This window comes from Callospermophilus lateralis, unplaced genomic scaffold, assembly GCF_048772815.1.
Source record: "Callospermophilus lateralis isolate mCalLat2 unplaced genomic scaffold, mCalLat2.hap1 Scaffold_8211, whole genome shotgun sequence".
Classification (NCBI taxonomy): Eukaryota; Metazoa; Chordata; class Mammalia; order Rodentia; family Sciuridae; genus Callospermophilus; species Callospermophilus lateralis.
The window spans coordinates 10114-36560 of NW_027516274.1; the positions used below are offsets into that span (position 1 = coordinate 10114).

The 26447-nt window shown below is 50.1% G+C and overlaps 2 long non-coding RNA genes across 3 annotated transcripts; one reads left to right on the forward strand and one right to left on the reverse strand.

The window, feature by feature from the left end:
• Positions 1–331: 331 nt before the first annotated feature.
• On the reverse strand, positions 332–7449 carry LOC143395666 (uncharacterized). The gene is made up of 3 exons (XR_013090794.2): positions 7179–7449; positions 2436–2837; positions 332–504 (listed from the first exon to the last, which is right to left on the reverse strand). It is a non-coding gene; the product is annotated as an uncharacterized LOC143395666 (long non-coding RNA).
• A 142-nt stretch (positions 7450–7591) lies between these two features.
• LOC143395662 (uncharacterized) lies at positions 7592–26237 on the forward strand. Of its 2 annotated transcripts, none has more exons than XR_013155218.1 (3): positions 7592–8497; positions 23974–24167; positions 25201–26237. It is a non-coding gene; the product is annotated as an uncharacterized LOC143395662 (long non-coding RNA). The 2 variants fall into 2 exon arrangements; XR_013155217.1 differs by lacking the exons at positions 23974–24167; positions 25201–26237 and adding exons at positions 9601–9658; positions 19164–19315.
• Positions 26238–26447: the final 210 nt, after the last annotated feature.

Sequence of the window (26447 nt, forward strand, 5' to 3'; positions counted from 1 at the left end):
TGTACCCTCTCTGACTGCCACCTTTATTCCCTCTCCCACCCCCAACTTGGAACTCCCTGGGCTGAGCTTTTTGTTCCCTCGTTCCCAGGCAGTGCAGCTGGTGCTGTAGGCTGGGGTGGGAGTGGAGCAGAAAGTCTGTGGGAGGTTGCTGTCTCTTAGTTCCAAAGGCAAACATGGCTTCCCATGCCCCCGCCCCCCAATGTAACACTTCCCCTAATTCCTACACTGGTATCTCATCAAGTATCCCATCAAATAAGATTAATTTTTCTCTTTTTTCTTATTTATTTATTTATTTACTCCCCCCCCCTCCCGTTTGCATATGAGACCTACTGAAATGTCTGTGCGCTCTTTCTGGTAATCATGAGAGTGAGAGGAAATTGGAGCAGATTGGGTGGTTTCTTGCTTTGAGCCCCAGGAGTGTTGGCAAGCGTCTGGTCTCCTCTTTTCTGAACTGAGCACCTTAGAGCATCACCTCTTCTATCTTCGGGTTCCTCAAGTTCTGCTCTGCTTAAAGAAATAGAAGCCAGGTTGGTTTTTAGCAAGGGGCGGGGGACTGACCGGTGGAGTTTGTGAGCACCTATAACTGGGAGGCTGAACCATCTGGTAGAGAGTGGGCCCCTGAGGAAGAATAGTAAAAAGCGAAAGAAGGGAAGGAAGGACTACTATGTGTCCAACTCTGAACTAGAGACATTGGGTACATTTTATTCCATTCCCCAAGTTGCATTGTAAGCAAATAACCGTGAACAATGGCCAAGAGCATTTTTTCCCAGGTGAGGCAGATAAAGCTCAGAAAGGTGCAGTGATAGGCCCAGGTCACTAGCTTGTAGGTGCTGGAAAAGGGTTTTTTCCTGGGGCTAAACCTCATGCTCCCATTGCTCCTGGGGGTGGGGGCGTGGATTAAGGGATGCTTGGCTGGAAGCTATTTCCTTGACTTTCCTCCACTGAGATCATCTGGTGACTGATAAATGCAGGTGGGTTAGGAGTGAGATGCTCATGGAGTATATGAAGGTCCTGGGGTCCATTGACTGGCTAGCAGGAACCAATGGCTATCATTTTTGCAGAGTTTAATGTCCGTAGGATGTTTCTGTGTATTCTGATTGATCCTTGTGATTGCTGGAAGCCCATGTTACAGAAGAGAAATTGGAGGTTCAGAGAGGTGCTGTAGCATGCCCAAGGTGACAGAGCCTAATATGTTCTTGATGCTAAAAAAGTGAATTAGTTGGGTCTGAAATCCAACATTCTGTAGTCTGAGCCAAAGGCTCAGGGCCAGGGCAGGGGGAAGGTGTGACACAGGCTGCTTTTGTGAGGAGCAGGTGGAGAGAAGGGCATCTGGGGGAGGTGACAAAGAGAGGCAGAACTGGAAACTGAGTGGGAGTGGGCAGGATTGGCTAGGGATAGGGTGTAGTGGGGACCCTCGGAGATGGGAGGCCTGAAGGGGGGGATGTGTAGCCCAAAGATGGTCTTGGCTTCTGGAGGGCAGAGGCCATCATAGTAGTGGGGCCACTGGGCCTAGGCTCAGGGGGGAAACCTGGCAAGGACCCAGGTAGTCAGGTGCTGTCCTGGAAGCTGCTGTTCCCAAACTTCTCCTCACTTTAGCTGAGAACAGAGCTACTAATCTTTCTGCTTCCAGAAGCCCCTTGATATTTGCCCTGTCCAGGAGAAGTCTGCAGCAACAAGTATAATTCTGGAGGCATAGAGGAATAAGTCAGCTTGAAGCATCCTATTTTGTTTTAGTTCCAAGCTTTTCATGTGGGGTTTCAGGGAGCAAAATTGTTCATTAACTAACCTCCCCAAAATGTATAACGTCCATTTCTGGGTTAGAACCTGGGGGAAATACAGTGAAGCTCACAGATAATCCTGCCCATATTGGGGTCTGCAATTCAGGGGTGCACAGACACAGCACCTTAGTGGCACAGAAGTGCTGGGGATGCTGGGACAGTCACTCATTTACCTATACCTATAGAGTCCCTATAATGGCCTTGTTTTAAGGACTGGAAAATCAGTAGCTAAACCAGCAAGGTTCTCATCCTCAGGAAATTTACATTTTAAAATCTGGTAACAGGAGAACATTCCCTTGGGAATTGAGAAGGCACCCAGACTGCTTTGCCCCATCTTGTTGATCTCATCTGCCAAGTGAAGGCCGCTATCCCTGGCTTCCCTCTGATCAGTAAATATGCAAACAGCAGGGTATTGTGCAAAGGTAAGTGTTACATGGGGAGGAGCTCATCTGGGAAGGTACTGAGGACTGGGTCCACAATGGGTGGATGTGGGTGCACCCTAAGGGAGGAGATATTCATATCTCACAGCCTTCCCCATCCCCCAGTCCCTGTTAGTGTCCTGACCAAGCCTCTTCTGGCAACCCAATGTTGCTGCTCACCCTTCTAGCTTTCCAGAAACATGATCCCTGATTGCTGCCAGCCCATCCTGGTGCTCACCTGCTGCCATTTTCCATGGACTCTGCTCTCTGTAGAAGGGATCTGGTGTTTGCTCAACAGCAGAGCAGGGTCTTCACCAGGATTCGCTGGTGGCAGGAATCCTCCTGTCCTGCTGCCCTCCATGGGACTTTGCCACACTGAATTCCTAGTTCAGACTAACTGTTCAAAGCCCTGCTCATAGCCTGTAGAGACTCAGCATGGGGAGCTGCCCTGTATGGTAGGGACCAAAGCCTGCCTCTTCTCCCCTCCCTGCAGCAAGCCAGGTGACAGAATCCTCAAAGGGCCCCAGAGGCTCAGGAATCCTTCCTCCAGAGGAGATGCATTCTAGTCTGCACCCAGAACCTTCTTCCCCAGGAACCTGGGACTTGCTGAATACTTCCTGGCAACAGGCAACTCAAGCATCTAAGAAAGAGATAGGAGAGCATCAGTAATTGCTCTTGATGGTTGTTTCTGCTACATCCCACAGCATGACAAGGGAGGCTTGAACTTGCCAGGGGGCGCTGTACCACCCATGTGTGGGATGAGCTTTGTGGTGGCAATGTGTTTGGCTGACCAGAAGGGGCAGGAAAGCCCTCTGGGAATCTCAAAAAGGGCATTAAGTAGTCAACCCAGAAGGCTCACCCTGTTGCATTGTTCAAAGTGCTTTACTACATTATCTCACAACTGCCTTGTAAGTTAGATACAATTGAACCTCTATTTTTCAAAAGGGGAAATTGACCCAGGAGCATTCTCAATGACCAAAGCTGGGAAAGATTAGAAAATTATACATTTACACTCAGGAAAGGAACTGAGATATTTTGCTCAGAGAAGAGATGGGAGGTAGACAGTCAGCTTCCTGATTGGCTTGTAGAAAAGAGAGTAGACTTTTCCATGGAGCTCTGGGAACAGCACTAATTCCAAGGGTGAAAACTTTACAGATATTGACTTCATTATTTCAGAATGAACGTTATTCAGGAATAAAGCTGCCTGAGAACAGAGTAGAGTCTTTGGTAGTAGTGAGTTTCCTGGCATTGAAGGTGTTCAAGCGGGGACTTCATTTGGGAGTGCTGTTCAGGGAATTTCTACATCAAGTGGGGTTGCACTAGATGGCTTTATATTGGGGAGGATCTGTTCCAACCCAGAGAGTTTGTCCAAGATCTTGGAACTTGAATCTAGGACCTGAACTGGGGCTTCCTGTAGCTGGGTTATTCTGCTTTCTGGGGCCATGTTGGTGCTTGACTCCCTCCCTCTCCCTTCATGGGTGAGTTTCCATCTTCCATGTATGGACAAAATTCTCTCCTTGGCCCCCCATCTTCTGAATGGCATTATACATCCTTGACTTCTAGCTAGGTTTCTTTCCCTTGCATCTTGAGCATGGGTCATCCAGGAATCAAGCCTCTTCCTCTAGCACAAGTCCAGGCCCACCAGCTCCATGTAGCTCTTTGGAACAGCACATTCTTCAGAGCTGTCTTCCCTGTCTCCCTTGGTGCTTCCCCTAGCACCAAGATTCCTTTTTCAGCTCAGAAGGGTAGTGGGTCCTATTTCTGTTCAGCTAGAAAGTTGTGCAAATCTTAGATTCAGAAGCTGAATGGGATGAATCCATAATGCCTAGGATGTGGTTTGACTCCCCAAAAATGTGGCCAGTAATCTGGAGCTATGAGTCTATGAGAAAAGGGACTCTGGCTGGGTTTTAGAAAGGATGACAGACGACCAGAAGGTCAGGAATTTGCAGTGGACAGAAGCCCTGGGAAGTGGAAATTCTGGGCTCAGCATCATGTGTTTGTAAGTTTCCTGAATTTCTATTCCTTTCTTCCTTTCCTAGGTGGCAGGGAATTTTGGCTGCTGGGAATCCCTCATAAACAGTCAAGTAGAAATCTCAGGTGTTCACACATCTGCAACATTCCCTTTAAGAAAAAGGCATGTACTCAACTTCTCTAGGTGTTGGGAAAGTTGGCCCACTGTGCTGTGTCAGGCAGCTGTCAGTCTGGCCTATCTAATCAGAGAACACAATGGAATCTTGGGGACATTCCCATCTTCTCCAGACTTTTGGTAGCAGAAGGCATCAACTTAACTGTAAAGAGTTTCTAGAACTTTAGTTTCTGTTAAAACATATCAAAACCACCTTTGCCCATTCTTGCTTTCTCTTGATCAGCAGGGGTACACTGGTGAGTTTCCTCATCTATAAGACTCCAGCTAGCAGTAAAGGAGATTGTGTGTGTGTGTGTGTGCGTGCGTGCGTGCGTGTGTGTGTGTGTGTGTGTGTGGTGGGGAGAGGCACCCCTGATTGGAGGGATGCTGAGATGAATCATGATATCTCTTAGACCTGGTGATGGCTATATACTGGGAATGAGGATTGCCGCAGTCCGGCTGCAGCAAAATAGCCGGGTGATGTGACAGGTAGTCTTCCTAGTTGATCAGGACATTCTTAGCAAGAAGATAAGATACCCCAAATGTTTTGGACTCCAGTTGACTCAGAGAAAAGTGTCTGCACTAGAGACTCTCCTGCTTCCTCATCCAACTTCTGAGGTTAAGAGCCAGCAAAGCATGACTGTCTTTCCATGGGCAGCGTGAGCAAGCCATTCTCCTGATGTTCTTACATTTGGAGTGAAACTTCAAAGGTCTGGTTTTGACAAGATTCTTGTAGCTGAAATAGCTAGTTTATTTTGCCCTAATCCAAACCTCAATCCCTCTTCATTCTCAGTGATCCTTTCAACCAGGTCCATGTAGAATCAGAGAATATTCAAGCTACAAGGGTCTTTGGGTCACTGTGCTTATGAACCACCTGGGAGCTTGTAAAGTGGTCTGTGGTAGGGCCTAAGGGGCTACATTTGTAGCAAACTTTTGGGTATTGTGGATACATCTGGTTAGAGGGTTTGAAGGAACTGGCCCAATTTTACAGATGTGAAGGCTGAGACCCAGAAGGTTTATGTGATTTGCCCCTGATCCGAGGTAGAACTCTGCTCTTCCCACTTGCAGTCTATTATCTGCTCTAAAAAAGGTCTTCCTCCTTTCAGGCTTCTACTTCCCAGTAGGCCCAAAGCATAACCATAGCATCCACTATAACCCCATTTCACTGTCAAAGATGAAAGACCATCTCAAAAGGGTTCCTAAAATTTTTATTTTTATTTTTAATCCTGACTTATGAATGCCTATCCTTCTTTGTCAGAGAGGTTAAAATCATATTTTCTTTCTTAAAGAAAGGGTGGTGGTGGTGGTGGTGGTGGTACTGAGCATCTTTTAGACACAAACATTTTTGCTCCAGGTTGGGGCACCAATGCTGTACTGAATCCTCTTGGCATGGGATGGTTGTTCAATCTCCCCTGTGTTGTTTGAGGAAAGTTCCATGTTTCTCTGCTGCCACCTGCCACTTCCCAAGAGAGGCCAAGCTTGAGTGTTTTTGACTACACCTCAGTTTCCCTGTCTCTAAAACAGACTTTCAAAAACCAGTCACAGAATAGTACTTGAAGTGGCAGGGAGATTCCCAGTGGACAAGGACACCAGCGACTGGCCTGGGGCCAGTAGGAGCTGTTTGAGAGTCTAAGGCTGTCTCCACTCTGTCCCCTCCTGCTGGTAGGAGGGCAAAATGCCATTCTGGGGACAAGGCCATAATGGTGACAGGGCCTAAAAGTCTCACTGAGGCCAAGGGAAGGCGGAATATGACGGGAAGTTGGGAAAACTGCCTTTTATAGGCATGTTCTTTTCTTTCTTTCTTTTTTTCCTTTTTTTTTTTGTCACAAGTTTTCTCCCAGCGACAGTGCCGCTCATAGACATCAGGTCTGTCAGTGGTTACTCCTGGGGCAGGCTGAGGCACCCGCATACCCCTTCCCCCATTTTGCCTGCAAGTTGCATGACCTGCATCTGAATCCACAGGGGGGCGGGGGAGAAGCCTTTCAGATACTGGATGCAGTTGAATTCACTGTATTTTGCTTCCTCGCCTGCCCTCATCCAAGCTCCGGGAGGAGAGCCCTGCTTTCTTCTGCCTGTGAATGCTGTAGTGTCTGCCTACTCGGACTCCCCTAACCCTTTCTTCTCCTTTCCTACAGCGGATGCTCGAGTTTTCTCAGCAAACCGCTCATACTTGGCATCTTCGCGTTTATTTTATTAAAAAAAATTCCTGTCAAGGCCAAAAGCGGGGACCCCCTCTCCCCGACAAGAGCTGAACTCGCGCCGAAGGCTGCACCTGTTTTGCGCCACTACCAGGAAGGGGTGCTTGGGTGGGAGGGAAGGTGGGAGGTTCTGCGCCCCCCGAATCCGGAGAAAGCAGCCCGCCCGCCCCCTCACCGGGCAGCCAGCTCAGCGCACCCGAGAGCTGACCCGAGAAGCCGGCCTCTGACAGTGCTGGCATGGCGCTTGCCAAAAAAATGCCCCTTGCATCTCAATTTCCCTGTCGTTTCTCCACAGGCACGTCTTGCCCGGGCCACCTCAGCTCTCCAGCGCAGCCCTTTCGGTGCTTGTTCTGTCCATCTCTGCTCCCTGCTTGCCCAAGGCCGAACGTAAAACCCTTTGCCAAGAAGGCGCAGTGGGCGTAGGGGCATCAAGCGTGCCATGCCCCGCATTCCCCTCCCAGCCAAGCCCAGCTTCCCGGACTCTTGATTACGGAAGTGAGTGTCATTCACATCTAGGTCTGCGCGTGGGCAGCCCCGGTCCCTGGGTCCGGGTGGCTCTCTGGGGTTCCTGTGCGCTCCTGGCCCCCCAGTCACCATCCGCGAGCCTATGCCCCCCACCCAGGCTCGGGTGCACTCCCCGGTCACCTCGGCCACGTACATTTCACTTCCTCCCGGCTGTCGAGATTGCAGCAAAACCGGGCAGCACGAGGGCCAAAAAGTGGAGAGGAGAGCGCCTTTCGTGTCGCGCAGCCAGCTTGCCAACTCTCCCTCCCCAGCCCCGACCCTCGCAATCCCAACTGCAACTTTTTCCCTTCCGTCTCGGTTTCCCCTTGGCTGCGGCGAGAGGGCGCGGGGCCGGGAAGCTTGGAGCCGGCGGGCGGGCAGCCGCACGGCTGCGGGTGGCGGTGTCGGCGAGAGCCGCGAGCCGGCGAGTGGGTGGGTGGGTGGGGAAGGAGGAGGGAGAGGACCGGGTGGGGGGATTGGGAGAGGGGTGGGGGGAGGGGAGGGAGGGGGGAGATTCCGCTCTTCTGCCGCTCCCAGCCCGGGGGGGGGGGGGCGGCAGGGGGAGGAGGCCACGACGAGGGAGGGGAGGAGGAAGGGAGGGAGCCGAGGAAGACGCTCCGATAACCCGTGTGTTTCGTGAGGCTCGGAGCACTTGTACATTTCTGCAGGCGCGCAGCGAGCCATTCGCGGCGGCTGCTGCAGCTCCGACTGCATCTTCCTGCTTCTTCCTCCAGCACTGGGTGTGTGTATGTGTGAGTGTGTGTGTGTTTTGCAGGTGTGTCCGTTTTAATTCTGCCCAGTAGGTGGGACTTGGTGACTTTAGCACCATTTTTCCTTTTTCTTCCCCCCCCCCTTTTTATTATTATTATTTTTGCCTTCCCACCGTCTGTTGCAACCCGGCAAAGTCTCGGAGTCGGAGAGCGCGCCTCGCTTCCAGAGCCCCTGGACTCGACAAGCCAGGGAGCGCCGAGCCGGCCACCATGCCCGGCAGACCGCGCCACTAGGCGCTCCCCGCGGCTCCCACCCGGCGGCGGCGGCGGCCGCAATGGTTTCGGACGCTGAAGGATTTTGCATCTGATCGCTCGGCGTTTCAAAGGCAGAGGCCCCCCTCCCCCTTCCCCCCTCCCTCGCCGTCTTTGTTTCCTTCCCCCCCTGCTCTCCCCACTCCCCCCACCCCACCCCCCTCTCCTCTCCTCCTCCTCTTTTTTAGAAGCAGCGATCGGAGATGAATGTCTCTCTTTGCCCAGCCAAGTGTAGTTTCTGGCGAATTTTCTTGCTGGGAAGCGCCTGGCTGGACTATGTGGGCTCCGTGCTGGCTTGCCCTGCAAATTGTGTCTGCAGCAAGACTGAGATCAATTGCCGGCGGCCGGACGATGGGAACCTCTTCCCCCTCCTGGAAGGGCAGGATTCAGGGAACAGCAGTGGGAACGCCAGCATCAACATCACGGACATCTCAAGGAATATCACTTCCATGTAAGTCAGGCGGCCGCTCCCCAGCCCGCCTCCCCCTCGCTCGGTGTCTCCCTTTCGCCCGCCCGCGGCCCGGGAGCCGGCCCTACGCCCGCCCCAGCTCGCCACTACCCGCTGCCCGCCGGGCGCGCGTCAGGCTCGCTCTGGCTCGGGAGATGCTCTCGGGCTGCATATTCCAGGTGACTCTGGCCCTGGCGAGGCGGGATCCGGTGATGCTTGTGTGTACCTCTCCCGGGAGAGGACCCTAGAGCGGGCCCAGGGCTTGAGGGCTCAGCTCCTGCCCCCGCCCCCACCCCACCCGCTGTAGGCTGATTTCGAGGGTGCGAATTGGGTTCTTTGCCCCCCACTAAATAGCCCTCTCCAGCCCCATTTTGGGCATTTCTGAGGACACCCCCTTTTCCCACCCTCATCTGCATCTGGGCGCCTACAGATCCCTTTCTCTGCTTGGGCTTTGATGACTGCTCTGGATAATTCCGAGTCAGGATGATGAAGGGAGGAGAGGACGTGTTTTGGGAAGGGGGTTTCTTCTAGCATGGTGCGGATCTGTTTATGTGGAAAATTGAACTCTGCTTGGCTTTTGCCTGGTTCTGCCCCATCTGAGACCTGTGGTGACCTGCTCTTATTTTTCTTTAATAGAGATGGGGAACAGAAGCATAGGAAGGGGAGGAAGCAAGAGCTTAGGGACCTGTGAAACTGCCCATCCTTTCTTTTATTCCTTGGCCAGGTGACCCCCCCCCCCCCACTTCCAATCCTGCCACCCTACAGAAGGGTGTGGATGCTCTGGGATGTTCAGAGGATGGTTCTCCTTTATTTCTCCTCAAGGTTCCCATCCCCTGGGAACCTCCAGGAATGGGTAGGATGCTGAGAGAGGTTTGCCCCGAAGTGCTGGCCAGGTCTGAGGAAAGCATTTGGGGTGGCTCTTTACCTCTTGAAAGGACTCAAGCAAGAGGGGCTGAATGTGCCATTGGTGCTGCTCTCCTAGCGTCAGCTCTCTCTTGCTTCAGCCCAGTGTGATGGGGCCGCAAAGCCAGGAGGAATTGCAGTCCTGCTCTCTCCAAAGCCCGCCAGCCCTCTTGGCTTAATGGAGACTGCTTTCATTCTTGCAGCTGACAGTTCGAGGGAAATGGACAGCCCAGGAGATGTTCCTGACTCCTGGCTCAAGAGGCAAGCTGGACCCATATCTCAGCTCTGTTGTTCACCCCTCACCACCTTCAACCTGGCCAGGGATGATAAGACAAGCAGCTAAGGCAGAGGGGGAGGAGGAGGAGGGCAGGAGAAGTAGGATGAACCTAGTTGTCCCTCTCCTTCCTTGTAGGCCACAGTGTCCTGCTTCCCTCAGGATGTAGGGAAAAGGGCTGTTGGTGAGATTGTCAGGAAAACTGTCTTGGAAGTGCACATCTGGGGGAGCCATGTGTGGAGAAGTAGACAGAGCTCAGTGGCTAGTCCTGGTACTTGGGAGTCCAAGCTAGGGATTTCCAAGGGACTAGGTGGGCTACCGGTTGAAGAGGAGGAGCCCCAGGGGCCCCATGTGAGTCTGTGGGAGCCAGTGAGCTGCATCTAGTTTGTTCCATGTTCCATGGATATGGATGTGTGTATCTGTTGGATGGTAGCTACCGTGGGAGGCAGAGATGGTCACAATCACGTAGGCTCTTTATAGCCACACAGAGGTGTCACTCCTTTGAAAATGAGGCTCAGGGAAGCAGTCTGACAGAAAAGAGTTGGATTGGTCTTTCCAGGCTGCTGGATACAATGGTGATGGGAGGAGCCTAGGGTAGCCTCTGACCCTCTTTGGCATTGGAGGGGACCCTAAGAGAACAGCTGGGGGGATAGCAAACAGGGAATGGGGTGGAAACCCCTCTGTGTATGCCCCCATTCTTGTTTTAGGACTGGAACCCTGGCAGACTGGCAGGACTCTTTTCCCCAAATCTGCCTCAAAACCAAAGAGCAAGGGAACTGTATTCCCTAGGAGCTGTGAGAGTGGTATATTGGGAAGGGTCAGAGGTCATGGGTCAGATGACCTTTCTTCGCCCCATTTCTCCCCAGTGCCCTGTTATATATGTGACTGGTATTGACTGACCTCGGGAAAGGGCCAAGCCTTTTACTCTGGAGGCAGACAGCCTGGAGAGAGGGAGAGGAGTCTTGTTCACCCTGGAAAGAGCATGTGGCTATCCCTATTTTACCCTGAGGAAATGGAGGCTCAGGTGGTAAAGTAACTTCGTCTGGGGTGGAACCAGCCTTAGGAATATGTTCTCTCCAGCGCATGATTGCAGGCCCTGCTCTGTGGCACTCTACAGGATGAAGGGGCTTGAGGGGCAAGTGGAAGGGCCTTGCCTTAGCTTGGCCTGGAGAAGTGCTCTTTGAATTTATGATGTTTGCAGAGACAAGGTTTTAAGGAGGCCCCCAGCCTCCTGTCAGCCTAAAGCTCTGGGGACTGGTGTTTGCTTCTAGGTGGGCTTGGATGGGCTCTAGGTATAAGGAGGGTGGGGCCTCTGCAGATTCACCCTCAGGTCCCTCCCTTGGGTGCTGGATGGATTGTCTTGAGTTTTCAGAGGCACAAGAGGTCCGTGAGCCTGTGGTTCTGCTTCTCAAGGCAGTATGTGGGATGGTTCCTGTCCCTATCTGAGCCCGGCCGAGGGCTGCCTTGGGTGGACAGCTACCACCGCTTCCGCCACTTCCTGGTATCATGAAGAAATTAGCTATAAAATGTCAGGGTAGAAGTGTGGGGTCTCACTTCTGCCTCTCTCAGTGCCAAGCTGCTCCAAAGGACTTTTCCTTTTGGACTTTTTGTTCAGGAGACCAATCCTTCTGCCATTGAAGCTCTTGATACACAGTGGCCTCATCTAGAAATGTCCATGCGCAGCCACGCCCAACCAGTCTCTGACGTCACAAAGGCAGGAGGGTGGTGGCTGGGATGGTGGGCTGTCTGGGCTGGGTTGGAGTGGTGCCTCCTTGGCTGTTAGAAAGAAGATGGAAAGAAGAAGATGGCATTTCTGGGCCAGATGTTCTTGAAACTAGTTGCCTGGGCTTGCAAAGACCATGGGCTCTTGGCTGGGATGCTGAGCTGCCAGCTGGGTGTCACCCCTAGCCACCACAGCATTTGGCAGCTGTCTGGTCCCTTTATTTTCTCTGCTTCCCCTGAAGACTCTCTCCTCACTAGCAGAGGGGCCATATGGGACTTTGCCATATTGACTCTTTGATTCTCCACCTTTCTAAGTATCAAGGGGAGACTCAGCTTTGGCAATTACCAGTGAGAACAGGGGTTCCAGCAAAATGTGAACCGGGCCCCAAAGCCATTGGTCAGGAGGCTTAGCAAGGTGCTCAAGCCCCAGGATTGGAGCTAGGCCTGAGCGGGGAGGCATAGGGGACTTTGAGGTGAGATTTGGAAGGGGCAGTAGTTACAGCCCTGGGGAAAGAGATACTTCCAGGATAAAAGCTGGGGCCCTGGACCCCACTGGTCTTGGGATTTTACACTGAGGCAGGGCTGTTGGTTGGCTTCAGGCCCTCCCTGGATCTAGAGTTTCAGCCTCAGCAAGCCCAGTAGGTCAAGCTTCCATAGGACTCCCTGGGGCCAAGGACATTGGCCCTGCGGTTTCATGGAACCTGCAAATGTGAAAGCTTTGGGCAAGATCAGCCTGGCCTGCCAATAGCTTTGACAGTACTTGTATACCAGCTCCAGGACAGTTGAGCTTGGAGCCTGGAGGCTCCTCAGGGTCCTGCAAGGCTCCGGCCACCCTCCTGCCTGGCTAAGTGTGCTGCTGAAGGGAGGGAGGGCCAGACACTGGCTTGTCTGTGATGCTGTCTGTCCTCACCCTGCCAGTCAGCCCTGGCTGGTCCTTCCTTCTGTCTGAGGAAGGAGCAGGATGCCACCCCAGGTGAATCTTGAGTGGGTAGGTGTGCATAACCTGTGGCCCTCTCTGGGGATGGCTCTTGCCAGTATGGTGGTTCCTCTACTGTGGCCTGTGGTTCCTATCCCAAGTTCTCCATTGAGTGGTTTGTGTTGAGGTCACAGGCACCTCATTGGCCTCTCTTCCCAGAAAGTAGCAGGTTAGGAATAGGGGAAGGATTGGGACCCCTCTTCTAGCCCTCTTGAGCTGTGTATCACAGGGCTACAGTCTTTCTGAGCTTATGAATTCAGCTATGAATTGAGGCCATGGGGCACAGTGTCCCTTCCAGTTTGGACCTCTGTCATCCCCGAACCAATGAATATCCCCCAGGAAGCTTAGCCAGGCCAGGGCTAAGGGTCCCTTCTTTGGGATGGTGGTCACTCTTGTGATAACACCAAGAGGAGGGTGTATTGGGCTCTTTCACTGGCTGTGGGCCACCTGTCGTTTCCTCCTTCCTCCCTCTCCCACATCTAGAAATCTCAGGTTCACACAGACTTTGAAATAATTTGCGATATATGACACAATTTGAAGTCAACTTCCTAGACCAAATGTCACACTTAAGAATGTGCCAGGGCCTGCAGCCTCTCCTTAGTGGCTGGGTACCTAGCTTCATGCCCCCCATTCTGCACCCTGGGCTCAGGGCCAGGAAGACATGTTCCCCACAAAGTTCTCCACCCATTGCTGGAGCAGGGGCCTCCACTGGATGAGAGAAGGAAACATTAGAATTCTACTTGAAAGTATTTTTGCCTAGAAAAGGGAATATTTAATATTTAATGTATAAAGATACCTAAGCACATGAAAAATATGAGTATTTGGGTTGCAAATTTTTTTATTGCCAAATCATGTAAAATAAAATTTAAAAAAGCTTGGTGCCCTTGTTCTTGTGATAGGAAGGTGCTGAGCTTGAGAGGAAGGTGAGTGAGGGACAGGAGAGGTGATACTGAAACCCTTGGATCTCCCTCTTGGTGCTGTTCCAAGGGGAATTAGACGATTTAGGCAGTGGACAGAGGGACATGAGGCAAGACCAGGTTAGGGGAGCTCTCAAAAGATGATCTCCTAGTACCTATGAGGAACCTGCCTGTTTGTCCCAATGAAGCAAATTCTCCATCTGTATGAATAACCCACACTCATTTATATTGATTCCCAGTTTACATGCTACTTAGAAACTGTTGAGTTTGTTTTTGCAAAAGCAGACATTATCAGTCCCATTTTACAGATTCACCAAAGTCAAGAACAAAACTGGAGTCCCAGGTGTTTGAGTTGCTCTGGCTCCCCAGTGAAAAGGTCCAGAGGCTTTGGGGTAGCCGGAAACTGCTGCTTCTGCGCCATGGCCCTGCCGCTGCATGTCCTCTGGTGTGTTGGGAAGGGGGATGCTGAACATTTTTATCCAGAAGGTGGTTTCACTTTCAAGGGGTGGGGGTAGGGTAATGACCTGTTTCATGGGACTTGTGGAGGGCGGTTGAGTGACCTGGTAACTGTTCTAAAAGTAGCCTAATGGAGGCTGGACTTATTGGAGGCTGGTCGCCAACAGATCTGGTGACCAACTGAGCCATCAGCTCAAGTCATTTATCATTCCCTGAGCCTCACCTGTCTCGAATACTCTGGTGGCAGGGCCCATTGCAGGCTCCTTTTTGATGGGGTTGGTCATCAAAGAGTAAGGACTCCATTAAAGCCCAAACCAAAGCTCAGCATCCGCTGGAGTCTTCAGAACACTCCAGGAGGATCCCCCCCAAGTTTTAGCTGCCCTAATCACAGGGCCCACCAGTATTCAGAACTGGAGGGCATCACTGCAAGCCCATCCTCCTCTTGTTCCCCACGAAGGTCCTGAAGTCCAAAGGGCAGGACTTAGCTGGGGGTTCCCAGGTTGCTGGGAGACTTCTCTTCCCAGGCATGCTCCCAGGTCAGGGTGTGGCCTCCTACTCTACCCTGGCTCCTGTTCTGGGCACTTTGACAAAGCCAGAGCCTCCCCCACAACTGCATCTCCCTCTGGGGTGATGTTTCCAAATTCAGGGTCCCCAGAGGCGACAAGTGTGTATAAGGCTGGCAGCCCCAGGGCTCCTGGCAGCCCGTAGCCCACGCCAATTAGAAATAAACTCAATGAGAGTTTCTGCTGAGCTATTTACATGTGGGACTGCAGAACTGGGCTCTGCACACTTGGGAGCCTGTCCTTTCTCTCTGGTCACACCTCTGTCCCTGGTCCCCTGCTGGCTTATCCCATCTAAAGGGCCCCAGGTACTGGGTGATGGAAGATTCAGAATTTCTTCCTTAGGTAGACATCATCAAACATGGAGACTCTAGAAGCTACTCTCGTCCTATGCCCAGTTTTTCCAGCTACTCCTCCAGCCCTGTGGACAAATCTCTTCCCTCCTCCAGGCCTCAATTTCCTTATCTGTAAGATAAGGATAATCATAACAGCTGTTTTACAGCAGCACTCTGTTGAAGTTCAGTGTCCTGTGTCATGTCTGGCACAGAGAAAGCTGTCGATACATGATAACTAATAATAGCTAGCATCTATTGAGTACATGATAACTAATTATGGCTAGTATTTATTAAAGGACAAGAGAACCAGTGGTTGCTAGCATTTATTGAACACTTATTCCAGACACTATTCAAAGCACTTAAGGATAATACTTCATTGTGGCATCATACCAACTCTATGAATTAAGTGTTATTAGTCCCATTATATAGATGAGGAAACTGAGTCCAGGGAAGGTACTTGACTTGCTTAATTTCATACAGCCAATAAGTTTTTAAGTAATCTAGCATCTAAATATTAAGCTCTTTTGCCTATGTTCTCTTCCTATATTTGTAAGCATACTAACATACACATGTGTATATATATATATGCATGTAGTCATGTCTACATATACACATGCACACAAATATACTGGTATTATGATAAGTTAATAGGAAAGTAAAAGCATTGAAATGAAAGTCTTTGCTGTTATTCTAATTTCCTAGGTGAGAATTGCCCTGGCTGGGGTTACAGGGTAAGGCAAATGGGGTAATTATGGGTATGATGTTGGTCAGGCAGTTTTGGCGAACACAGTCCCTGGCCTCTAATGGTGGGGGAGGCTTTTGGGCTTTCCTCTTGACCGGTTCCCGATAACCAGTCCTCCCTTGAGGCCTCTTTGACCACCCCATGGTAGCCTGGCCTCTGAAGTTGCACCAGTCCTATGGTGGCCCAGGTGATAGTGGAAGCTGGCAGGGCCTCAGGGAGCTGGTGGCTGGGTCACCAGTCAGCTCCTCTTTGGGTGGAGGCATGGTTCACAGGATGATGTCCCTGGCTGCCCATGGCCAGAGAGAACCTGGATGGGGCAACAGAGGGTGGAGTGGCTTCTCCCAGCTAGAGCTTTGAGGTTTTGGGGATGTATTTGGATGCAAGAAGGAAGGGGGTATCCAAAATGCTGGGCAGCCAGAGTTGGGAACTGGTAGAGCATCTTTCTTGAAGGGAGGATTCTGGTTCTTTCTGTCCCCTTCTCTTGCCTCCTGCACAAATAAGCAGCCTCTACTTCCAGTCTCCTATCTGTTGTCCCAGCTCTCCATCCTTGCTCACTGATATTCCATCTGTCTCTCTGCAGGGATGAGCTATGAGCATGGGTGATGGCTATAGCTGTCCCCATGGAGACAGAGTGTCCTGCAAAACAGCTAAGATCGCAGGGCATTTGCGAGCACACTGTCAATGTTGCTGCTTCCTGGCTGTATGAATTTGCCATGTCATAGAACCTCTCTGGACCTCAATTTCCACTCCTGGGAGTCGGTGTCATGTAACTTGCAGCCTGGCCCCCTTAAAGGTTTATTGGTCACTGTTGAAGCCATGTAGTGATGTACTCAACAGGCTTTGTGAACAATCCAGCACGATGTTGGCTATTTCCACTTCCAGATGACTGGGGGAAGATTTTTGACTTAGGAATATCAGCACTCTGAATGGTCATTCGGTAGATCTGGAAAGAGACTCAGAAATACTTTGGGCCAAACTCAGTTTTATAGAGGAAGAACTTGAGGCTTATGAGAAGTGAATGGATTTGGCTCAAGCATCCAGTGAATTCCTAGTACAAAGTGGAGCAGGACCCTGCCTCTCTAGCTGTGTGACTGGCCCCCTGCCCTCTGGTGTCTGCTCTGAGGCTGAGGGATTACAGAGGTAGGGGAAAGAGCCTCCAACTAAGAGAGATCTCAGATTAAAGTCCTAATCCTGGTTACCTGTCACAGTACACCGCATGGTGTGCGTGCATCTGAGGGCATCATTGTGCCCCCCCAAGGGCCTTTCTTCTGTGTTCTGTGCACAGCACCTTTGAGGTCTCTGTAAACAAACCTTAAAGCCTGTGGCTTCCTGCTTGCCAATATGGGCTTCGGCTAGACTCATGGTGGCCACCAGAGGGCAGTGCGGCGCACAAGACCGTCAAGGCTGGTGACTTCAGAGGGTGAGGGGTGGAGCTGCAATGTGGCCCTAGCAGGGTGGGAAGTGCATAGTCAGCTTGTACTATCAAAGATTCCCTGAGCCAGGCCTGAGGCGGGAGGTCAGCTCTCCCCTAGGCAGGGCCTCTCTCAGCAAGCTTCTGTGCTTGCTTCTGTGCAGTCCAGCAATGTGAAACTCCTGTCCCAGCCTTTCAGGCTTCCTGGGTTCCCCAGGAAGGGCCTGAGAGACTGCCCTGGACAGAGGGACTGTCCCCTTTCCGCCACATCTCAGTCCTAGCAGCAGCTGCAGCAAGCAGCGCATTTGCATAGGAGTAATGGAGATGAACCAAGAGTGTAGCACAGCCCAGGAAAATCCAGTCTTGATAGGGACACAGTAAAGCTGATGGACAGTTACACTGTGCAGTGAGCTTTATATACTGGCTCAGGCTGTTTTGATATGCCAGCCCAGGCGTGAAGGCGTCTCTCACCTCTCCCTGCCTTCCAATCCAAATTTGGGAATTACTGAACACCATGTAGGTACTGGGTAAACACTAGGCCCTAGAAATTTTTAGAGATGAGAGCTTGGTGCCATCTCTTAAGCTCTCTAGACCCTGGGTCTGCTTTCAAAGAAGACCCCATTCAGTGGTGGGGCATGAAAGTGCCTTTGCTAACCAGGGGCTTGGGCCTTGCCTCCACAAGCAGTTTCTGTTGCCTCCTGTGACCTGCCAGCCCTTTTCTGTTCCAGGCAGGCTTGTTTGAGCAGGGATTGTTCCCATTCATGTACCAATAAGTCTATGAAGGAGCCTTGTTATCAGCTTTAGCGACCAGGTCTCTTGCTTCTGTAGTGGGTGCTGAGCTTGCAGGGCTGGGTCCTATTCTCTGACCTGAAGGGCCTCCCACAGCTGCCTGACCAAGGGATGCAGACAGGGCTCGCTCTCTCTTGTGATCAATTTTTGCCCACCAACTTATTATTTCTGATAATTTTTCTGAGGCTAGGCTGCTGAAGAGCAGGAATGAAAGTTGGCATTTATGACCCTCCAACTGGGCTGGAGCCATCTGCATAAGTAACCATATTTATTTATGGCAACTACTAAATGAAGCTTTAGTTTGTGACTCTGCCTCCTACCAGCTGTGACCTGGGCTGGCTATGGAACTTTTTTGACCCTCAGTTTCCTCATCTGAAAAATGGTGGTAATAAAAATAATACGGGTTTGTCAGTGCGAACATGAGTAGTATGTGTAAAACTCTGAATGCTGTTTCCCCTCCCTTTTGTTTTCTCCCCTAGTCATTACCATAATCCAGAACCTCATCCCCACAAGCAGGGGTGCTTTTCATGGCCCTCAGCTGTTTCTTCCTGCTCCCAGTTTCTCCTCCTCCTCTCTCATTTTACATACCCTCACAGATGCTTTCTAATCAGGGTATTCAGTTAGAACAATTCCAGTGCCCTGAGCTTTTTAGTGACTCTTTTTTTTTTCTTTATTGAGAGGTAGCAGGAAAAATAGAGACTTTTTTAGTTAGACAATTTTCCTGGTTCTGACTCGTTTGGGTTTAGACAAGTTGCTCAGTGTCTCTGAGCCTCAGTTTCCTCCTCTGAAAAATCAGGCTTATAAAGACATCTTTGTATAGTGGTTGTGAGCATTTGATGAGATTATGCTAAGTACCTGGCATGTGATGGGTACACAAGGGCTGGCTGGCAAGTATTGCAGTGGAAGTATCTAAGAGGTAAGGGACAATGACATTTCAGGGTCCTTAATGAGTGGAATTAAAGTAAATTATGAGGGGAACCAACACGTGGATGAAGCTGAGGGAGGCAACAGGAGGACCCAGGTGGTGTACATTGGAAAAGGAGGCCGACTAGCAGAGGCATGTGTCTGCCACAGTGACGGGGAGGTTGCTTTGGTTGCACAGCTAAGCGGCCCATTTGGGGTACTAAATGTCAGAATGTCCCAGGCAAAGCCTTTCTGCTGCCTGCCTTCCACACTTGCCAGGCCCAGGAGTTGGATCCCAGCAATCCCTGTCCTGGGTAATTCGGTAGCACCCAGTCTCTGGCAGATGTTGTCCCATGTGGTTTCATGACTGTTCTTGGCCCCGCTGCTCTTCCCATTTACCAGCTGACTTCCTTTTGGCTGTTGTCATGGAATAATCCTGTCAGGCACAGATGGGGCTCAGGACCAGCCCTGGTAGAAAGAATTTAGGAATCCTGTGAGATAGGGGTGACCTCAGATCCCTCCAGTACACCCTTAAGAACCTCCAAAGCACTTTCCTTTCAGTTCCATGTTAAGTCACAAGAGGGCACTAGACCATGATTTCTGCTGGGAGGGAGGTGCCATTTAGCCTTATTGTGTTTGTGTCGTGGATGGAAGTCTGAGCCCCACTTGTTTTTTTCCTAGGTGCCAGCAACTCTGAGGTCACTGCAAACCAACTTGATTAAACCACAGCCCATAGCACCAAGACTGCAATCTCAAGGCGGGGGGGGGGGGTCTATTTGTATAGTGACATGGTCATGAAATTTGGTGTCAAAACTGGGTTCCAATCCTTGCTCAGCCCCTAGCTTTTTTTTTTTTTTTTTTTTTTTTTTTTTTTTTTTTTTAATTATGAGTAAGTTATTCGGTTTCCCTGGTCTTTATCTGCAGAGTGGGAGGTGTTGCTAAGATGTTACCACTGATTAAATGGTGTGTGGAAAGTGTCTGGAACATGGTGGATACTCAATGAGCGGCCTTCTGTCTCTTTCTGGAAGAAGGTCAAAGTTAGGCCATAATCCAGGGGATAAGTCTGGGATCCTGTGGGTCTGATGGGGTCATTTTACTTCCTTTCTGCTCCACCATGAATGCTCTGTGGTTCCAATTCACTAGGGGACAGCAGTGACACCCAGTGGCTGGAATGGAGAACAGCAAGTGTGTTCTGATTGTGGAGGGCGCTGATGATGGGAATTGTTGGGGCCAGATGATACTGAATCTGAGTTAGGGGCTGTCTGCTTCAGGGAATCCATCAACAGAATATCTCCCCCTTTATGGGTAGGTGCTACTGATGATGCACTGTGGGCACCAGTGTGGTGATAGCTATTGGTATTTTTCTTGCCTGTGTCCATAGGATGAGGTCATAAATAGAGAAAACCCTGGCAACTGATTGAGTTTATGGGGGCCAACCAATTCTGGCATCTAAAAAGTAAACCCTTTCTGGAGTTCATAGAGTTCTACTCTTTTTGAGAGGCTTTAATATAATCTATCTGGTTGGCCTCAACCAAGAGACTGGAGGTCTCTGAGCCTCAGTGTGTGTATTTGGAAAATGTCGGGGTGGGGCTGGCTGACCACAAGGGCTCTTGCAGTTGAATTTGAGTGTCAGACATCATTGTACCCGCTTTGTTCAGTAAAGGTGGGGTGAGGTCCAGGGAGAAGAGGGGGGGTTGGGCTTTAGGCTGTGCTGGTGAACAGTCTCCATCCTGGATAAGGGAGGGGCCTTTCCTCAGCAGTAGGGTAGACTGGAGGCTGGAACTGGGGTGTCCGTGGCTCCTCACCTTGCAAAGCCTCTTCATTGATGCACCTGAGATCCAGGAGGGAGCATTGGCAGACGTGCCAGGCTCAGGAAGTTATTTAATATCAGCTTTGCTCCAGATTGCATTTCTGACTCCCTGCCACCTCTTAAGTGGCAGTCATTTTAACAAATGTGGTGATAAGACTCCAAGTGGGAAATAACATGAGGAAGGGGGAGGGGGCAGGGTGTGGAGGAGGGGTGGAGTTTTATTCCCTTGGCAGAAACCTTGCCTTGGAGGCCCTCAGGAGGGAGAGTCATAGAAGAAGAGCTGTGGCCCTGCAAAGCCCCTGGCAGTGAAAGAAGTAATAAGAAGTGCCTGATTTTTAGGGCGTGTCGCCTACAAGCTCCTACTTTCTCTCCAGGGGAGGGCCCTATGTCACTGGTAAATTCTGGCTCCTATCCTTGGGGCAGGTGTAGGAAGGGAGGCCCTACATTCTGTGTTCCAAGGGCATAACAGAACACTGATGGGGGCCTGGTGTTGGTGGTGCGCTTGGCTTACTGTGAATGCTGAGCTCCAGTTGTACCTAAGTTGTGGAGTGCCCAGGTGTCTGGCTACCAGCCTTGCTGCCTGCCAAGGGCCTCCTAGCCTCTGGACTGCTGGGGAAGGGTGTGCCAGCAGGGCTAGCCTGGCTCTTCCTTCTGTAGGACGGAGAGGAGGAGCCCATACTCTTTCATCTTGTCCACTTGCATCAACTTGTGCCCAGCTAGATGCTCAGCCCTGGGGTACCTTGTTGAGAAAATAAACCATGAACCTTCCCTCCTGGAATTTAGAATCGAATGAGGGAAGGAAGTTTTAGATAAATGGTCTATAGCTCACAGGATAATCTCAAGAGAAGCAGGGGCAGAGTTTTAGAAAATGGATCTGATGTAAAATTAAAATATATATAAATGTGTGTGTGTGTGTGTGTGTGTGTGTGTATGGCTTCCATTAGGTGGAGAGGGTTCCATTTACCTAGATAGAGATTTAAAAAATTCTAGATATTCCTGCTCATAGATCCTTTTAATGTTGGAAACAGTAGAGTGAGATGTCAGGATTGTGCCCCTGGCAGTGAGATTGATTTCCTGACCTTGCCCTTGCCCACAGAGGATCTGTGGTGTTCTAGGAGAAGCCACACACTGGAAGGCAAGAGAGGTAGTTTCCATTTCTTTTCCTGTCACTCTCTGCCTGTGCGAGACAAAGATTGAGGGAGAGTGGTTTGCTTGGAAGATGTTATAGCTTGGATCTGGAATGTCCCCCCAAAGCTCATGTGTTGAAAACTTGGTCCCCTATGCAGAAATGTCCAGAGGTGAGACTGTTGGGTAGTGACTGAATCATGAGAACTCTGACCTTATCAGTGGATTAATCCATTGGATGGATTAATGGTGAGTGGATTATTGGTAGAAACTTTAGGCAGGTGGAACATAGTTGGAGCAAGTATGTCACTGGGGGTGTGCCTGGTGACTATATCTTGTCCCTGACCCCTTCCTTCCTCTTGTCCCTGCTCCACTCCTTCCTGGCCACCATGAGTTGAGCAGTTTCCCACTGCCAGGCCCCGCTTCACCTTGGTCCCCAAGCCATGGAGTACCTGGTCTAAAACCTCTAAAACCATGAGCCAAAATGAGTATTTCCTCCTTTAAGTTGTTATTGTCAGATATTTTGATCACAGAAGAAGATCTGACTAACACAAAAGGGACCCAGAAAGCCTGGGGGAGGGAGGAGAAATGAAACTGGAAGGAAAGGGCCAGGAGCCAAGAGCAGATATGCTCATGGCTAGAGGCTCTGGGGGCACCGTTCATTCATGGATCTATTTGAGTATTTATTCAACATGGGTTTATTTGAGGGCTTCCAATGAGCCAGGCACTTTTGTGTGGGCCAGGAAAGCAGTGGTGAGCTGGACAGAAAAGGTCATCATTGTTATTCTGAGGTCAAGCAGCAACCCGCTAGGTTCCTGGCTCTTGCACCTGGATCCTGCTCCTGGGGATCTCACTCCATAGGTGGGAAGTGGCCAGGTGTGCTGGGGGTCCAGGGATAATTCCCTCAGTTCCCCAGGGCCAAGTTCCTGCGAGAAAATTCCATCTGAGAGTGCTTGGTGCAGGGGAAGTCAGCCTTTCCCCCTGTGTGCTGGGTGGAGGTGATCCTGGTGGGATGAGGCACAGGTCGGGACAAAGAGACTGGCCCCACAGGGTGTTGAAGAGTGGGGCTTCAGCTTCCTCTCTCAGCACTTGGCCCTACTCAGAGTTTAACAATTCCCGCCACCCTCCTATCGATCTCAGAGCACCCAGGGCCCTAGGAGAGCAGAAACGGCTGGAAGCAGGAAGGGCAATCTTAAACCTCTCTGACCTTCATCTAGGATTCATTTTCCAGGCTTATTTCTCATCTCCATGGAAATGACTGGTCACTCTTCCCTGAGTGTCAGCCTTGGACTGTGTCTCAGGCAACTGCTGCAGCACCCACCCTCCTCCTATACATCTTGTGGTCAGGGCTGCTGTTGCCTGTGGTCAGGTCAGGCTCCACCCCATTGCCCTTTGCTGTGTCTGTCCTTATCTACCCAGGTGGGACCACTGGACAGAAGAGGGTGGCATGGCTAACATCTCTGTCCAGCTGAGACCCTCTGGAGCCTTGCACCAAATACTTATGCACCTGGATCCTGCTCCTGGAGATCTCACTCCATAGGTGGGAAGTGGCCAGGTGTGCTGGGGGTCCAGGATAATTCCCTCAGTTCCCCAGGGCCAAGTGCCCTGAATGATATCAGACTTGAGTTTACTTTTTTCCCACTGTGCTGTGAGCTCCCGGAGGCAAGCAAGGTGGCTCCTTCTGCTCTGTCCCCTGTAGCCAGCTCCTGGTAGGTGACAATCAAGACCTGTAAGCTAGAACAGGCTCATTTCCTGTGTCACAGCTCTGTGACCTCCTGGCCTGGCAACAGTGCACATGCTTCTGTCTAGATGCCATACACATTGCCCTCAAAGGTCTGCATTCTTCTGTGGGCCTTGGGCTCTGCCCTCAGCACACTGCCTGTCAGAAGAATCTTCGAATCTTGCTCTTCCTAGTGAGAACAAGTGCTGTGTGATGCCACCTTCCAGGCTGTTCTAAGGGCACTCTGATTTTAACCCCTTTTATTCTCAGCACAACCAGGTGAGATGCGTACTATTTCAGGTTGAGTAACCCTTATCTAAAATGCTTGGGACCAGATGTGTTTTAGATTTGGGATAATTTTTTTGATTTTGGAATATTTGCATGTACATAATGAGATATCTTGGGGATGGAACCCAAGACAAAACACGAAATTTACTTATATTTTATATAAGCCCAGTAAACATAGTCTGAGGGTAATTTAATACAAAACTCTAAATAATTTTGTATATGAAGTTTCTCAATGTGGAATTTTCTACTGGTGGCGTCGTGCCAGCACTCAAAATGTGTAAGATTTTTAGAGAATTTGGGGATTTGGATTTTTGGACTGGGGATGCTCAACCCGTATCATTCTCATTTTGTGAATGGGGAAATTGTAGTGTAAGCCGCTAAGTGATTTGCCCTGATCATCCAGCTACTAAGTGGCGTGTCTGACTGCAGAGTCATGTGCTCACGCCCCGTGTTGCAGATGACCCTGATCATTTCTTGCCAATCCCCATTTACCTTTAGTTCTGGACCCAGCCCTCCTCCCACAGCAAACAGGAACTCTTCACTGACAGGACACAGGGCTCTGTTCTGACTTGCAACTTGGGCAATGGTGAGGAGCATGGAGCAGAAGCCACTCTTGGGACCAAGAGGAGTTTGGGATTTCTCAGTTTCATGGTGTTTCCAACCCCATCTTCAGAAAATGTCCTCTAAAGGAGTACAGAATGGATGGGCCTCTCTGGGCCTGTCCCTACCACCAACTTACTGGGTGAGTGTGGGCAAATCCATTCTTTCTTTCTGGGCCTCTGTTTCCTTGTATTAGAAATCAGAGGGAAGGTCTAGGTGATATATTTAAAAAATTTTTTTTTAGTTGTAGATGGATCCAATAACTTTTTAAATTTATTTTTAGTGGTGCTGAGGATCAAAATCAATGACTCACACATGTTAAGCAGCGCTCTGCCATTGAGCTACAATCACACCCCTTGCACTAGGTGGTCTTTGAGGCCCCTCTGGCTCTTCCTTCCACTAGTTCTCTTGTGATGGCTGGGAATGGGGAGGTTAGGAAAACCCCTGAAGCTGGAGGGGGTTGTTTGCCAGGGGCAGAGTCTGTAGGGGCAGGGGCAGGGGCAAGGGCATGGCCTGTGCTGTGCATAGGCATGAGTGGGATCCTTGTGGCCAAGTGGGCACACTGTTCTGTGGAATGGCACTAGGGGTTTTATACTTGTGTGTATGTGCCCATGACACCAGGGTTTATTAAAGCACAGACTGTTGGGCCCCAGCCCAGAGTTTCTGATTCCATCTGCCCTCCTTACCCCTCCCCCCACCCCCGGGAATTTTCATGTTGGTGATGAAGAGGCTGCGGGTCATGACCACACTTGAAGAAGGACTGTTCCTGTGGATGGCTTTCACGCTATATGTCCTGGAGTGAGATCAGAGGCGATATGGGATTCTGCCAAAGGTTTCTGTGAGGGCTGGGGTTGTAGCTCAGTGGTAGAGCACTTGCCTAGCATGTGTGAGGCACTGGATTTGATCCTCAGCACCACATATAAGTAAGCAAAATAAAGGTCCATTGACAACTAAAAAAATGTTTTAAAAAAAGATTTTTGTGAATAAAGTTTCCCAGACTGTAAACCATCTGAATGCCCCCAATCTCAAAGATATGAATTCACTCTCCAGCACATTCGGACAGGGTTTGTCTGGGTGCCAGTTTCTCTCTCTGTCTCTGCCCCTCTTCTCTTGTACCCCAAACATGGTACCTGGCTCCATCTTGAATTTGGCTCCATCCTCACCTCTCCCCACAGTGCTGGACTTGGCATGAACTTGTTTGGACCTACAAGATTCAATATGCAGTTGGGAGGTGAAAACAGAGTTATGTTGGACAGAACGCCCTTCCAGACTCAAGTTGATTTGTAAAAATGATTTGGGAGGCAAGAGAAGTAAATCTGTAACCACAGCTCAAGAGCCTTAGTTGGATCCTAATTACTCCCACGTCAAGGTCAGAGTTCTTTCTGTGCTTTTGAAGGCTTTCATGTTCAGGTACAGCATCTCTCTGGAGCCTACTGCCTGTTATCCTCCCATGAAAATCCTCTGCCCCGGCCAAACTCATCTCATGTTCATTCCTTAAACAATCCTAAGCATTTCCCACTCTTGAGTCTTTTGATCCAGCTGCTTCCCCTGCCTGGAAATCCTCTGTCCTTCATTCTGCTCATCTGGATCCTTCCTATTACTCTAGTCTCACTTTTGAGATACTCTGTTGTCCAGACCCTGTTTTTGGATCGCTCTATCTTTGCGGTTCCGTGGCTGTTGTTTGTTGAGTGCTTTTTCTTCAGGCCTGGGGGTTTATACAGTAGCTCATTTAATCAGGACAACAACCACATGCATGGAGAATGGCTCTCATTTAGCAGATGAGGAAATAGAGACCAAAAGATGCAAGAGCTTGCCTCAGGCTGGAGCTGTAAACAACAGTTAGGATTCAGACCCAGGCTGACTGCAGAGCCTGTGGTCCCATGTTTATTACAGCAGTGGGTGCAAAAGCAAAGCAATTGGAGACAATTCAGAATGTCATCAGGAGACATTTGAATCGAAAGATGAATCATGGCACATTGAAATGATGGAATCCTATATAGCAGCTACAATAAAAACCCTTTCTCTGTGTAGTAACATGGCTATATTTTGAAAACAAAATACTAATGGGAAAAAAAGCAAATTGCAGAATGACATGCCATATATATAAGTTAAATATCACAACTGATACAATGTATTGTTTATGGACATGGTTGTGCAGTAAAAAGATAAAGTTATGGCTAGATACAAACCAGTTTCCTTATAGCTTTATCTGTAGGGGGGGGGGAAGGAGGGAGAGAGGGAGGGAGGAAAGGAAGGGATGCAGAGGATATGAACTTTATCTGTTATGTTTTTCTCCTCTTTCTTCAAGATCGTTGCATATGACCCAATGGTAATGTGTCTTCATTCCAGTAATGGGTAGATAAAGGATTCAACATATAATCCTTTGTGTTTTTTTCTCTACTAAAGTAAAATTCTAGAAGCC